The following is a 13,618-nucleotide window of genomic DNA, read 5'->3' as shown; positions in this document are numbered from 1 at the left end:
TATTGTATTCTTATGCAAAAGGTATTAAACTCTCCAAAATATTGAAAAATCAGAAGATACAAAATTAGACTTTTGTCCTATGTGGGTTAAAGTTTACTTATGCTATATTTTAAAAAAGAAATAAGGAAAGTGAAGAAAGAGAGAAATAAACTCCTAAATAACCAGAAAATGAACTCTCCTGCTTCAGCGTGCCCAAATTGGCTCTATTGTCTATAAAAATCCCACTTTGAAATTGCAGAGTTCCTTTAGAGTTATGCTAAATCTCCCTACTTCTGTCCATCAGTTTCTGACTTTCCCCTCTTTGTTACTCACAAAACTTCTTCTTAGGATAGTTTTTGTCTAACATACAATTCAGAAATCCCTATACTCCCTAGGACAGGAACCACTATCCTCTCCCAACCAGTACAAAGTATGAAAATACCATTTGACCTGGCAGATCCCATAAAACTTGTGACCTTAGCCTGAGCAACACAAGTCACCAGAGGAGGCTGCAAAGAGTGGGGAACTCAGACATTTTAACCCAGGCCCAGCTCAGTCTCCACCTTAGCTTAATGCTAGCCAAAATTAAGATACGTGTTTCACGTTGGAGACAGAAAACATAACTGCTTCCCAACTGGAAAAGTGTGTTTGGGTCTCTCTTTAATTTTCATGTGTAAAGGATACAACAAATGAATAACAAATATCTCAAAACATAAGTTCTCCTACCAAAGTACAATAATATTAGTAAATCCATCATGAGCCTTGAAATGCTAGGCAGCATTAAAAGTCTGGCCACCCTAGCCTTGCATAAAAGCTACAAACAACCTCTGTGCTTGAAAAGAGTATGAGTCTGTTTTACAGCATCAGTAGGAAGAAAGAGCTAAACCAATCTATAGGTCCATTACCACTTAATGAACTTGCATTTAAAAAGCGCTAAACCTAATGCTGGAAAACACTGCCTCTTCCTATGGTACAGGTTTTGAAAAATCACAGCTGTAGAGTCCCATCAGCTAATCTGTCTACAGTCAACTTCAAACAAGGCTTTCCCTGAATAAAAACTAAAAAGCCAGAGGGCAGAGAAATACCTCCAAGTTCTTATATGTCAGTAAAGAAGCAAGTTTGGATTTCAGAAGAATGAAAAAAGCAGCCATCAACGGACAGCTGCCTGGTTGGAATGGAAATACTGAGGTCTATTAAAGAGTTACAGCTGTAGAAGTTTGATGTTACTGGAGCTCTTTGGAAACCATAGAACAGATCAACATTCAAACAAGAACTGAGGTGGACAAGAAGTGCAAAAATAATTTTTAATCTGCTCACTCAGATCATTGGTTTGATATCTGACATCATGTCCTCAAGGCAGAATAGCTTCAACTGTCCATATGTTTGCATAATGACTTCCCGGTTCCTTTTGTTCTTTCTCTACTCATTGGTTTAGAATACTTCTGATATTTTCAAAAATCTTCAAATGGGAACTTAGCTCCCGAGAGATAAAATTTTGGTAAGCTGAGACATTCAATTAGACATTGTCTAATTACTGGTGGTGTTAGAAACCCTTGGACTATGAAGGGGAAAAAAAGCTTCTAGATCAGATAAAATTCTCCTTTTGTCTGTTGCCAGGATTGTGGGGATGGAGTGACTGGATAGATACTGAAGCATATAAAATAGTATCAGAGCTTAGAAAAGCGTGGCAATCTCAATAAATGGAGACTTAAACCACGTCCATGGATTAGAAATCTTAGTACTTTTTTTTTTTTTTTTTTTTTTTTTTTTGCTGTACGCAGGCCTCTCATTGCTGTGGCCTCTCCCGTTGCGGAGCACAGGCTCCAGACGCGCAGGCTCAGCGGCCATGGCTCACGGGCCCAGCCGCTCCGCGGCATGTGGGATCCTCCCGGACCGGGGCACGAACCCGTGTCCCCTGCATCGGCAGGCGGACTCTCAACCACTGCGCCACCAGGGAAGCCCAGAAATCTTAGCACTTTTAAGATGCCCACTCAACCCCAAATCATCTATAGATTAAGTCTCACATGGAGTTTTGGAGTGATGTCAGCATCATGGTGGCATTAGATAAGCCAGTGGGAAAGCATTACCCAGCAGATTCCCCCAACTAGCCCAGAGTCATCCCCAGCATCCTGTGTGCCTCACCCACATATCCTCCCACTCTGTGGCAGGCTCCCTGGGCACTGTCCTGAGAGTGGCTATGAAGGCTAGCTTCGGCAGACATCTATAGAGCACACACACAGAAAAGCAGGCCAGAGAGAAAACACAAACTTGAGCTGTAACGCCACCTTCAGGAAAACAAAAAAGAAGCTATCAGTAGCCAGGCTGGTGCTTGTAGGATCAAGAAATACAAGCCTAAGAATTCAGCCACAAGAGAGAACAGGAAGCATGGAGCAGATGTTTCTATACAAGGTCTGAGAAGCCTCAAAATCTTTAGCAGGACTTATGGAAGGTATTTCTCCCCTGAAGGAAGTTAGTAAAGATTAAGGAGGTAGCTGCTACTTCAAATGCAAAGAGAGCAGTGCCAAACTCCAAGGAACATGAAAAATCAAGGAAACATGACATCACTTTAGGATCACAATAATCTTCTAGTATCTGAACCCAAAGACATGGAGATCAATGATTTACCTGATAAAGAATTCAAAATAGCTGTTTTAAGGAAACACAATGACTAAAAGAAAACACAGAGACAATTCAATGAAATTGCAAAATAATACACGCAAAAAATGAGAAATGAATCAAAGAGGTACAAATTATTAAGAAGAACCAAACAGAAATTCTGGAGTTGAAGAATTCAGTAAATGAAATGAAAAATACAATGGACAGCATCAACATAAGAAAAACTAAACAGAAGAAAGAATAAATGAGTTAGAAGGTAGGAACTTTGAAATTATTCAGTTAGGGGAGAACCAAAAAAAAAAAAGAGAGAGAGAGAATAAAAAGTAGGACATCATCAAAAGAACCAATGCACAAATTATAGAAATTCCAGAAGGAGAAGAAAGGGAGAAAGGGACCAAAAAGATTATTTAAAAACTAAAGGTAAGGTAGATAGCTAGTGGGAAGCAGCCGCATGGCACAGGGATATTGGCTCGGTGCTTTGTGACAGCCTGGAGGGGTGGGATAGGGAGGGTGTGAGGGAGGGAGACGCAAGAGGGAAGAGATATGGGAACATATGTATATGTATAACTGATTCACTTTGTTATGAAGCAGAAACTAACACACCATTGTAAAGCAATTATACCCCAATAAAGATGTTAAAAAACAAAACAAAACAAAAAAAACTAATGGCTGAGAACTTTCCAAGCCTGGGGAAAGACTTCAGACACCCAAGTTTTTGAAGCTAACAGCTCACCAAATAATTTCACCCTGAAGCAATCTTCTCCAGACTCATTATAATGAAACTGTCAAAAATCAAAGTCAAAGAGAGAGTTCTAAAAGCAGCAAGAGGAAAAAAAGGGTAACCTACACAGGAACCCCCATTTGGTTATCTGTTTCTCAGCAGAAAGAAATCTTACAGGTTAGGGGACAGTGGAATACTATATTCAAAGTGCTGAAGGAAAAAAGCCTGCCAGTAAAGAATACTCTATCCAGCAAAGTTATCCTTCAGAAATGAATAAAAATAAAGACTTTTCTAGACAAACAAAAGGTGAGGGAATTCATCACCACTAGCCCTGCATTACAAGAAATGCTGAAAGGAGTTCATCAAGTTGAAATAGAAGGATGCTATAATTAGTAATGTGAAAATAATATGAAAATATACAACTAGTAAAGGTAAATATGTAGTCAACTTCAGAATACCCTAATAGTGTGATACAGTGATGTGTTAACCACTTAATGATAGTATAAAGGTTAAAGGACCAAAGTATTAAAAATAACTATAGCTACTATAATTTGTTAACCAAAAATATTAAAAGAGATAAATTGTAACACTAAAAACATTAAATGGAGAGAGTAAGAGGGTAGAGTTTTGTTGTTATCAGCATAAAATAGATTGTTATATCTATAAAATGTTTAATGTAGGCCTCATAGTAACCACAAAGCAAAAACCAATATTAGATCCACAAAAGATAAAAGAGAAGGGAATTGCAGCATAGCACTATGAAAAATCACAAAGGAAGGTAGCAAGAGAGGATGAAAGGAACAAGGACCTACAAAACAGAACATAATTAATAAGATGGCATTGGTAAGTACTTACCTATCAATAATTACTCTAAATTAAATGGACTGAATTCTCTATCAAAAGGCACAGAGTGGCTGAAGGGATTTCAAAAAATAAGACCCAACTGTATGCTGCCTACAAGAGACTCATTTCAGCTTTAAGGACACACATAGACTCAAAGTGAAAGTATGGAAAAAGATATTCCAGGCAAGTGGAAACCAAAAGAGAGCAGGGGTAGCTATAGTTACATCAGACAAAATAGGTTTTAAGCCAAAAATGGTAACTAGAGACAAAGGTCATTACATTATGACAACGTCATTAAAAAGATAAAATAATAATAAATATATTCACAACCAATATCAGAGCACCTAAATACATTAAACAAATACCAATACATCTAGAGGGTGAAGTAGAAAAAATCTAATAGTAGGGGACTTCAATACTCCACTTTCAACAAAGATTAGATCATCCAGAAAATCAACAAGGAAACACTGGACTTGAAACACACCTTCAACCAAAGGGACCTAACAGACATATATAGAACATTCCATCCAACAGCAGCAACACACACATTCTTCTCAACCACACAGGGAACACTCTCCAGTGTATATCATATGATAGGCTACAAAACAAGTCTTAGCAAACTTAAGAAGACTGAAATAATACCAAGTATCTTTTCCAGTAGTACAAAACTAAAAATCAATAACAGAAGGAAAGCCGTAAATTTTACAAATATGAGGAATTAAACAACACTCTCCTGAACAGTGAATGAGTCAAAGAAGAAATTAAAAGGGAAATGAAAATACCTTAAAACAAATGAAAATGGAAATACAACATACCAACAACTATGGGATACCGCAAAATCAGTTCTAAGAAGGAAGTTTATAACAATAAATGTCTATACTAAGAAAAAAGAAAGATCTTAAACAACCTAACTTGACACCTCAAAGAACTAAAAATAGAACAAAGCCTAAAGGTAGCCGAAGTAAGGAAATAAATAGAGACAAAAAAAAAAGTCAATGAAACTAGAAGCTGGTTTTTTGAAAAGATAAAATTTACAAACCTTTAGCTAGACTACCTAAGAAAAAAAGAGAGAAGACACAAATAAATAAAATCAGAAATGAAAGAGGAGACTTTAAAATGGATACCACCAAAAATACATAGATCATAAGACACTACTGTGAAAATCTATAAGACACCAAATTGGATAATCCGTTAGAAATGGATAAATTCCTAGAAATGTACCAAGACTGAATCATGAAGAAATAGAACATCCGAATAGATCGATAATGAGTAAGGAGATTAAATCATTAATCAAAGACCTTCCAACAGGGCTTCCCTGGTGGCACAGTGGTTGAGAGCCCACCTGCCAATGCAGGGGACGTGGGTTCGTGCCCCGGTCCGGGAGGATCCCACATGCCGCAGAGCGGCTGGGCCCGTGAGCCATGGCCACTGAGCCTGCGCGTCCGGAGCCTGTGCTCCGCAACGCGAGAGGCCACAACAATGAGAGGCCCGCGTACCGCAAAAAAAAGAAAAAAAAAACCTTCCAACAAAAAAGGCCCAGGACAAGATGATTTCTCTGGTGAATTTTAGCTAATATTTAAAGAAAAATTAATGCAAATCCTTCTCAAACTCTGCAAAAAATTGAAGAAGCTCGCATAGGACATGGCAGTTAAGAAGATGGACCTGAAAGTTTGGAGGGTTTTGAGAAGTGTGTCCATGACTAGGGAGGACTGGCAGTGGTGAGCAGGGTAAGGGTGTGGGAGGGCCATATTCCTGGCAGAGCTTAGGGCATGATCACACGCCAAGCACAGAAAACCTCAACAGAGGTATGGGAAACGGCAAATGAGTAGAACTGGTTTCAAGCCCAAGGTTTCCTCATGGAATGGTGGGAGACAAAGTGAAAAAAATAGGGTGGGACTTTAATTGTGGAAGGTTCTGAACGCCAGGGATGGGCTTTCCTCTAACTAGTGGTTTTCAACTCTGTCTGCACATTAGAATCATCTGAAGAGCTTCTTAAGAACTCCCACCAGACCATCATCATCAGAATTCCCAGGTATGGGACCAGATGATTCTGATGCAGTCAGTTTACGAACACCAGTTCTAGACAGTGGCTATGCCAAGGCCAAAGATTAAATCCAACCCTTGCAACATGAGACAAAGAGAAAGCTTTCTCTTTGATCTTCTTCCAGAACAGCCACCCTGATCCATGCCACCATCATCTCTCTCAACTGTGGGTTTGACTCTTGCAGTAGAGGCTCTGACCCACTCGAATAGTCCCTCAAGTGGCCACTCCACCTCTGACAAGATGCCACCTCTCATAGCAAAAATCACACTGTCTCTTAAGACATGTCGTTCCAGTTTTGAGAGATCTAGCTGTGAGAGTACCTCCTAGTATTCAGTTGAAATCTATATCCCAGAAATCTCTACTGGCTGATCCTGGTTTTCTCCTCTGAGTTTGTATAAAACAAACTGAAACCATTTACCATACAAAAATTTTGAAATACCTGAAAATAGCTAACAGGCCACGCCCCTAACTCTACTCAATACATTAAACATCTCCAACGCTTTCAGTTATTCCTCCTGTAATCTGCTTTCAATTCTCCTCACCATACTAATCAGGCTATTCTGAATACACACTAGTTTGCCACTGTCTTTCTTAAACTGTGATATCCAGAACTGGACAAAGTACTGCATATACAGTGAGACTGACATGTTAAGAAAAGCACAGATTGCTCTTTTGATTTTCACATTATTTTAATGCATCTGGGGTTGACTTGGAGGTACTACTGGGACATGCGCACTGAGGAGGTGGGCAAGGTTCATTTCCCTTTACATGTTAAGTCCCACATTCTAAATCTTCATCTGCTCCAGAAGATCCTGATATCTCCGCTGTTGGGGAATACCACACTATGGGTGAAACTCCTGTGATACAGTTTTTCCTCTGACTCTGTCTCTTCCCATCGTTCCCTTTTATTCCTAACTCTGATTCTCCCCTCTAGCCTCAGAATCTTCCACTTCCTGGATCCTCATTTTTATGATTTCCTCAGATTTCCTCTTTATTCTAGATAATAAGCCAGAAAAGAAAGAACATACTGTTAAACATTTTTCACTTTCTCCTCAAACCAGGAAAACAAAAGTTAAGTGTGGTTTAGTACACTTCCCACGTTGGCTGTTCCTCTTGCTTAGGGCTGGGTTCAATATCCACCCTACGTACAATTACAACCCTACCCGCAATGACCCTAATCCATCTTCCCTGCTTTATTTTTTATACAGTACTTATCTAACTTATTGAATAGTTTACTTACATTATTTACTGTCTGTGTCCTCCTACTTGAATGTAAGCTCCATGGGTGGGAATTTTCACTATTTTGTTCACTGCTGCATCTCTAGTGTCTAGAAAAATGCCTGACCTATTCTAGGTACTCAGTATTTGTTACTGAGTTTGTTAAATGAATTTCTTTGACAGATCCCACTGATGTCTGCCACGTCAAACTAATTGTGTTTATTCCCTTGTGCTAGACTCTACTTCTGAATACTTTCCAACTTTGCGTTGGCTATCAGGCCAGATGGGTTGGACTGTCAGTTGCTGGCAAATCTTTCAGCAGTTACCACTAGTGTGACAGTTTCTCCCAACAGCTAGCAGATAGCAACTCCCTCTCTCAAAGTATGTCATGGAGATTACTGGAGAATTGTTCCATTTTTTTCTACCATTCCTTCTACTCAGCTGCTATAAGTTCAACTGCACTGATTTACCCAGAGCTCTGAACAATTCATGATCACCCCACAATGGGTTGCAGTACTTTGTCAACATTGCCAGGTTCCAAGGCCCGTGGATTCTTAGAGCTAAGACATTAATTCTTTTAAATCTATGACATGGGTTCCTTCTCATCTTACCACTTTTCTTATCCTGGATCTTCTGGGATTCCCATCAGTTCCATTTCAAAATGCTTGAACTTAGTTTGATCTCCTCCCTCAAATTTCAACACTGCTTTTGTCTTATGTGAGCATCTGTTGCAAAGTGTGCCGTTGGTTTGAAAGGTATGCTCAGGTAAACAAGCTACATAAGACAAATCGAAAGCAATTCCTAGTCCTGTAGGTGTTGAAAGTCCAATTTATCGCCCTGATTCTTTACTCCAGGGAGCCAATTCAATGTCCTCTTATCTACCCTGGCACATCTGGGTGACCCAGCTTCTAGAAAAGTCACCAGGAGAAACACTTTTGAAGGACATACAGAAGTCCCAAGACACTTTTCAAAACACAGTGGAAGGGAACAAGGCAGAGTAGACAACATCAATTTCCTCTCTCTCTTAAAATTCTGAAGCTGTGCCTAACACAGGGTCAGAGATAAAACAGACCAGGAACTGTAAAACTAAAGAATGCTTAGGGGAGATATGTGTGTGCATTGTGAGGAGTAATGGTCAAACACAATAAGGAAGACAGGGAACATTAGGTTGATTTCTCTGTGGCTAATGGAGAAATATGGTTACTTTGCATTAGCCATAAGTGCCATCAAGCAATTGTATTATTTCAAGAACTTTTCCTGATTTTCCGTAGTCATGACAGAAGAATACTTCTATGAAATTCTTTCCATGAGAAGCATAGTTATGCTTGACCTCCACTAGGGCATTCCACAAGCAGCACTTGAAAGGCTCAGAATTACACAGCCTTGACCACAGTGTTGATCAAAGAGTGGCCCTCTGGTAAAACTGGACCAAACACCAAAATCTAAACTGAACCCTCCCATGGTTCAATATCCCTAGGGTGAAATTTTGCCTGAAGCCCTTACTTTGGCCACTCTTGAAGTTCAGAATACAAGTTTTTGGCTGCCGAATAGTTTGTGAAAATTAATGGGAAAATGATGAACACTCAAATGAGTGGAAGTCCTGTGTCTCTGTCTTCCAAAAGACAACATGGTGTGCTGTTATCTTCACGTGGAGCAAGAGACTGACCAGCGAGTTCAATGCTTTGCCTGTATTCAAAACACATCTCTTTTCATCATACTAGAATTCATTGCTGCTGCTGCCTCGTCCTCCCCAAGCTATCAAAGCTTTCAATATGGCACAATTACACCACCATCTCCCTGGAACACTGCAAAACAAGCTCCCTGAGTACCCTTCCATTGCTCTCAAAGTCAAGCTCTCCATTCCCTGTCAGAGGTCCGTGGCACTACATCTGGTCTTTGTTTGAATGGGATCATGAAACTTTTAGAGAACAAGGAACACACTGGTGAAGGTTAAAGAGGTAACATATTAAATCTACGCTAAATGAAGATTTAACTCCAACTACAAGCAGTAGTATTTACTGAACCATAGACACTAGTTTTCCGTACTCAGAGTTCAGAGTTATTAATACTGGATTGCTACTACTGTACTTTTAAAATTATCACTGAAATGTAATTTCACTGCTCGTGATGATGTAATTGCTGAGAAGCTGTGTGGGTAGTAATTATACAATGCAGTGTATGGAACTGAGCTAATGCCCTGAAATCTTTTTATTGTTTGATTTTTTTCCTTTCTTGTAATTAAACATCTAGTAATTGAACATCACTGCCTGATGTTCATTTTATGGTTTAGATAAAATAAAATACAGCATCCATATTCCCTTGCTTAGCCCTGGAGAGTGGAGGAGTGTGAGAAAGGAGGTGGAGAGGATCTAACCAACTCAGATTATCCTGAGTTCCAGGGGAGCACACACTGAAGTGCTGATACATTACACCATTGGTCATTTCTCCATTTCAACCACCGGCAAGCCATCAGCACTACGTGCAACTGCCAGTTAACATACATTTAATATATATGTGTATGTATGTATATGTATATGTACACATATTTAAAGGTACAGGGCATGTTACCACCTTATTTGACAGATCCTAAATAGACTCTCGTTATAATCCATATAAAACCCAGCTAGAAAGGAAAATTTAAAATATTTAGAAGAATACCTGCCATGGCTAACCACAAATTAATTTGCTATTACTGTTTTAAATTCGGCTTCATATGCAAATGAAGGCCCATGCCTGTTTGTCAAAAGGATTATATTTGTAAGAGCTGATGAAAGACCCAGATTTCATGTAGCACTGGCCCCTACTGCTTGCTCAGTGGTAATTTAGACTTATATCTTTGTCTCAGTCATGTATGTGTTCAGCCAGAGTGGTACAGAGAGTGTAAAAGCCTGGGCTTGGAGCCAGTCTGCCTGGGCCTGCAGCCTGGCATGGCCACTTACTATCTGTGTGATGTGGGGAACAGGATTTAACCTCTATCATATTTTCCCCATACGTAGAAAGAGGTTTATAATGGTATCTTTCTTACAGCACTGCTGTGAGTATTAAAGGAGTTAATACATGCAAAGTACTAAGAACAGTGCCTGGCACACAGAAAGCACTATTGAAGTGTTAGCTATTATTGACTGTAAATAGAAATGGTCTCTGGCTAACGTAGGCAGAAAAGGAATATATTGAAAGGCAATCAGGTAGCTTGCAGAATTGACAGAAAAGCTGGAGAAAGCACATAAAATGGGCGGAGACAAAGGCATCGATGCATTAGGATTCCCAGGCTGTGCAGAACCTCACTGCCAACAGCACTGTCCACATCACCGCAGGACACTGCTACTACTGGCACTGCGTGTGGCCCCTGTTAGCCACTGAATACTTTATGCTGCCACAAATAAGGCTGAATCCATCCTTCCTCCTTCCGTCACCCACTCCAGAGTCAAAGCCCCAGGCAGGGCCTTCAGTTAGTCAAGCCTAGTTCCCATGGCTGTACCCAATGGACCATGAGTATGGAGGGGTATTTGCTGCCTTTAGTTACTGAAGTGGGAGATGCAGCTGTCTCCCACCAAGATTCAACAATATGGGATTCCCCAAAACAGGAAGGGAGCTTGGATGTGAGGCAGAAAAAACCAAAACAGAAGTCTACTACTGTGTTAAATTGCCTGGAAGAGAACTTACCCGAGATTCCTGACCCCCATCAAGGAAGAGAAAGAAGAATGACTGTGAGATCTGGAAAACCGAGATCAAAATCCACGTCACAAAGGTTCATGGAAGGGTCACAGAAAAAGAGAAAGAAACTAGAAGGTGGCCATTAAGTAGGAACTATCAGTGTAGTGGACAAAGAAATTCAGCCTAGAAGGCAGAGGAAATAGGGAGCACAGGGCTCTCCCAGAGTCAGAGAAAAGGAGCCTAGCCTAGACCAGTGATTCTCAAATATGCTGGTCTTGGGACTCCTTCACAATCTTAAAGATTACTGCAACTTCAAAGATCCTTTGTTTATGTGGAGTTTCATGTGGGTGTTTATATGGATATCACTGGATGCTTGCCTTACTGAAAATTAAACCAATAAATTTCAAGCATTATATTGTCATTTTAAAATAATTCAAATATATATGTTAACATAAATGACATATTTTCATGAAAACAACTATATTTTCTTCCAAAAAAATGTAATGGGAAGAGTGGTACTGCTTTATCTCTTTGTGACTCTGGCTTATTAGAATTCTAGTCTCTAATAAAAAATGATAGAAATGAGTTTATTTGCAAAACAGAAACAGACTCACAGAGTTCAAAAACAAACTTATGGTTACCTAAGGGGAATGGTGGGGGGGATAAATTAGGAGTTTGGGATTAACATATACACACTACTATATGTAAAATGGATAATCAACAAGGACCTACTGTATAGCACAGGGAACTCTGCTCAATATTCTGTGATAACTTATATGGGAAAAGAATCTGAAAAAGAATGGATACATGTATATGTATAACTGAATCACTATGCTGTACACCTGAAACTGACACAACATTGTAAATCAACTATACTCCAATATAAAGTAACGATTAAATTTAGAAAATACAAGTCTCCACGGGGCCCAGGGACTGGCCAGGCCGCAGCAGGTGCTATTTCTCTTTGTTTCCTTCCCTCTGAGGCCGGCACGCTGGCGTTGAGGAGCAGCGGTGGCCGCAGCCCCAGGATACAGAAAAGCAGAACCACCAAAAGGAGTGATGACCAGCGATTACATGAGAAGTCTGGATGTTAGTTCTAATGCCTCGGGACATGCAGTTGGGAACTCCACACCAGCTCCTGGGATCAAACTCTCATCCACTTAATACCCCTGTTTGCCTGAACTACTAGAGCCAGTCCTAGCTAACCGCAAATGGCTACCCAAAGGAAACACTTGGTAAAAGATTTCAATCCTTACATCATCTGCTGTATCTATAAAGGGTATCTGATCAAGCCAACCGCAGTGACGGAATGCCTCCACACCTTCTGTAAGACCTGTACCGTCCAGCACTTTGAAGATAGCAATGGTTGTCCAAGGTGTGGCAACCAGGTTCATGAGACAAACCCATCAGAAAGGTTGAGCTTGGATAACACATTAGAGGAAATTATATTTAAGTTGGTCCCTGCACTACAAGAACAAGAACTTGAGAGTGAATTTTGGAAGAAAAACAAGCCTCAAGAAAATGGACAAGATGATACTTCAAAAGTTGACAAACCTAAAGTAGACGAAGAAGGTGATGAAAATCAAGATGATAAAGACTATCACAGTGCTTCCCTGGTGGTGCAGTGGTTAAGAATCCGCCTGCCAATGCAGGGGACATGGGTTTGAGCCCTGGTCCGGGAAGATCCCCCATGCCGTGTAGCAACTAAGCCCGTGTGCCACAACTACTGAGCCTGCACTCTAGAGCCCGCGAACCACAACTACTGAAGCTCATGTGACACAAATTCTGAAGCCCACGTGCCTAGAAGCTGTGCTCCGCAACGAGAAGCCACCACAGTGAAAAGCCCACGCCCCCGAACCTTCGAAGAGTAGTCCCCGCTTGCCGCAACTAGAGAAAGCCTGCACGAAGCGACGAAGACCCAACACAGCCAAAAATAGTAAATTAAATTAAAAAAAAAAAAAGCTATCACAGAATTGACCTACAAATTGCTATATGTCTAGATCGTTTACAAAATGATGGACAATCGGGACAATGCAGTAAAGGGTTTAATGAAGGAATTCATTTGGTTTTCTACACGTGTAACTGTGGGAACTATTAAAAAATTTCTAAGTTTAAAACTAAAACTTCCAAGTTCTTATGAGTTGGGTGTGCTGTGCAATGGTGAAATTATGGGGAAGGACCATACTGTGGAGTTCATCGACATGACAAGATGGCAACTAAGAGGCGAAAACTTTCGGTGTCTGAACTGCTCAGCTTCACAAGTCTGCCCTCAGGCTGGCCCTTTGTATCAGTCATACCCCCATGGTATTGCAGTATCGACCAAGAATTGATTTCGGTTAGACCAAGGGGCCTAGATCCCACTGAATGAATCCTGCACTATGTGTTTACTCATCAACAGATTGCACAGTGAACGGTGTGTGGACTAGAGGGACACAACCAGATTTTCAGCATGCGAATAAGGCTATTGTCTGTCTCTAAATTGTCAGCTGCATTTATGTTGTTTCTATTATGAGCAAACCAAGTGCCATTCTGCTACTGAACCA

At 40.3% G+C, this 13,618-nt stretch overlaps 1 pseudogene; it reads left to right on the top strand.

Moving 5' to 3' along the window:
- Window positions 1-12,286: 12,286 nt before the first annotated feature.
- On the top strand, window positions 12,287-13,415 carry LOC132530338 (polycomb group RING finger protein 5-like; annotated as a pseudogene).
- The last annotated feature ends 203 nt before the right edge of the window (window positions 13,416-13,618 follow it).

Source organism: Lagenorhynchus albirostris, chromosome 1 (genome assembly GCF_949774975.1).
Source record: "Lagenorhynchus albirostris chromosome 1, mLagAlb1.1, whole genome shotgun sequence".
NCBI classification, from domain to species: domain Eukaryota; kingdom Metazoa; phylum Chordata; class Mammalia; order Artiodactyla; family Delphinidae; genus Lagenorhynchus; species Lagenorhynchus albirostris.
This window is presented reverse-complemented; position numbering and strand designations above follow the sequence as displayed.